Source organism: Austrofundulus limnaeus, unplaced genomic scaffold (assembly GCF_001266775.1).
Source record: "Austrofundulus limnaeus strain Quisiro unplaced genomic scaffold, Austrofundulus_limnaeus-1.0 Scaffold189, whole genome shotgun sequence".
In the NCBI taxonomy this organism is placed as follows: domain Eukaryota; kingdom Metazoa; phylum Chordata; class Actinopteri; order Cyprinodontiformes; family Rivulidae; genus Austrofundulus; species Austrofundulus limnaeus.
In genome coordinates, this window is record NW_013952591.1 from 940,852 (window position 1) to 943,402 (window position 2,551).

The 2,551-nt window shown below is 34.9% G+C and overlaps 1 long non-coding RNA gene across 1 annotated transcript; it reads left to right on the top strand.

Moving 5' to 3' along the window:
* Window positions 1-1,058: 1,058 nt before the first annotated feature.
* On the top strand, window positions 1,059-2,501 carry LOC106524483 (uncharacterized). The gene is made up of 2 exons (XR_001311008.1): window positions 1,059-1,293; window positions 2,035-2,501. It is a non-coding gene; the product is annotated as an uncharacterized LOC106524483 (long non-coding RNA).
* The last annotated feature ends 50 nt before the right edge of the window (window positions 2,502-2,551 follow it).

Sequence of the window (2,551 nt, forward strand, 5' to 3'; positions counted from 1 at the left end):
GATGGATGGATGATGGATGCTTCAGGCTTTTATTTTGAATTATTTCAGAGAAATCAGTGATGTTTAATGAATCCAGCAGCAGCTGACAGGTCCGGTTCTGTTCTGACAGATGGTTCTGTTCTGACAGACGGTTCTGTTCTGACAGACGGTTCTGTTCTGACAGGTCCGGACCTTCACCCACATTCTTTACAGATGAAAATTCTGTTTTAATTTGAAAACTCAAAGCTGAACTCCTGAAGGATGAAATGATTTCAGTTAAAYGGTTCTGGATCCGGTCTGACTCACCTCAGACCGGATCCAGAACCAGAATCTTCTTTTTATAAAACTCTGAGTCATGAACAGAGCCATAAATCCTTCTGGTTCTTCAGAATCCAGCCTGTTTTTAACAAACCTGTCAGAACCACCGGAGGCAGCAGGTGACCCACAGGTAACATGTGAAGGTGTTTTTGATTCATTCAGTTTTTTATCAGGATCTGGTCCTGAACCAGGAGCAGGTTCAGTGCGAGTCTCTGAGGACCAGAACAGATCAGAGGATCTTTATTTTCTCGACAAATCTGTGAGAAAATAATTGAAATAATTAAAATCTAAAAGAGATTAAAGCAATTTTCAGATTTCTTCTCAACAAACATCATAAAGTCCATGAAACCAGTCTGAGATGGACCTCCAGACCAAGATCCATGAGCCCTCACACAGGAAGGTTCTGGTGGTTCAGGGTTTGTTACATTCCTTGTTTTGATTTATTTTCTGCACAAAGTGAGGRTTTAAGTGAATCTTTCTCTGAAGTYATGGAGAACTGGACTGGGACTCCCAAGGTTCTGTGACCCGGAGGTGGAACCTGAAGGTCTCAGAGGACCAGGTGACCTTTGACCTGTCGAGTTCATAGAAGAGCACAACCCAGTTAAAACTTATTTAATCCAGCTAAAATGTTTTTTTATCTTGATAATCAAACTTTATTTATTATTCTGCAATGAAATAAAGCATTAATAGCCTTAAACTGTGGGAAAAAATTAACAGAAGAAGAAGAAAAAAATGCACCGGAAGTGAAACTTACAACATCCGGGTTTAGTGTCATGGCGGCGTGCTGAAGGTCTACGCAGAATTTAAAGCTGTATATTTTCTGATGTTTTTAAAGTCAAGAACAAACTGAAAGCAGCCGATTTACTGGAGACATCATGGTTAATGATTTKGTGAAGTGGAACAACAGAATGTCCGCGCTCTACGCTCTGGGCATCTGGACCTCCATCGGAGCTTACGCATTTTTAAAGAAAACAGGTCGTATAGCGGACAGTCCAGGTGAGGACATTTGTTGGTAAATTAGAAATAACACTGATGATCTGTTTGAAACTTTAATTTTAATATAACAGTTCTGATGTAAGTTAATGTCCCTCCTGAAAATGTTGTTTAAAAGCACAAAAATGGTAGAAAAGGAGCCGTTCAGAACTCGATTGAGAATTAGTCTGATTTATTATTATTATTATTATTGTTTATTTATTTATTTATTTTACAAATTTTCGGTTTTACACCATTTCACAGATAATTTTCTGAACCATCGATGGTTTTTATTAGAATAAACTTCTAACAGTGAATTCGGTGAACCCCAAAGTGTTCAATATAGTTTAAATTCGTATTTTTGGTTATTTAAAAACTATCAAATTGTGAGGTTTTAAAGTAAAACAGCAACAGAGAAAATAATTTATGAATTATATATATATTTTAAAACGTCATTTAATATATATTCCAAAAAATATGTTTAAGAGACTTCAGAATGAGCATCTGTTTAAATATAGAAATAATTATTTTCGTATTATGTTATTGAGAGGTGAAATCAAGAAAACAAACTAATAACAACAAATAAACGTTTTCTGATTAAATACAGTTATAAGCTAAAAAAAATAAGTAAATGGATGAATTAAAAAAAGCTTCACAGAACCTAAAGTTAATAGGGTCATAGCTAAAACCTAAATTTAGTAAAACTGYAGCTAAAGTCAGCATCCACAATAATCAGTATTTAACTTATTTTTTTCTCTTCCTCAGAACAAACAAAGTTGGAAGAAGTTAAAGAGAACTCAAATGAAGTAATCTACCAGAATCGTTATATGACGACRATCATCAGCCAAAAAGAGAACTTTGTCCCGTACACGACACGGCTCTACAATTATATTACATCCTTCATGGATGAAACCAAGTCTGAAAAATAAACCAGCCGAAGGCTCTGTGAAGACGTCACGTCGGCTTGGAGATGAAGCTGTCAGCAAAACAAAGAACTGTTTTTATTTCCTGAATCTTCGGTCATTTAGCTTCATCGACTGTTTTGAATGGTTGAGTTTCTCATCAGTTCAGTTTTATTTTTCTGTTCCACTGAATAAAAACTGCAAAACAAAGATCTTTATCCATCAATTAATTTAGTTTCTAAGATTTAAGTTCTGTACGTCACAGAAAAAAAAGACAGCTCTGTAATCCCAACAAAAAATGTGTGTAAAAATAAAAACAAGTTTATGGTGGTTATTTTGTCTGTTTTTTTATTGTGATATATAAATAAAAAGTAAATATC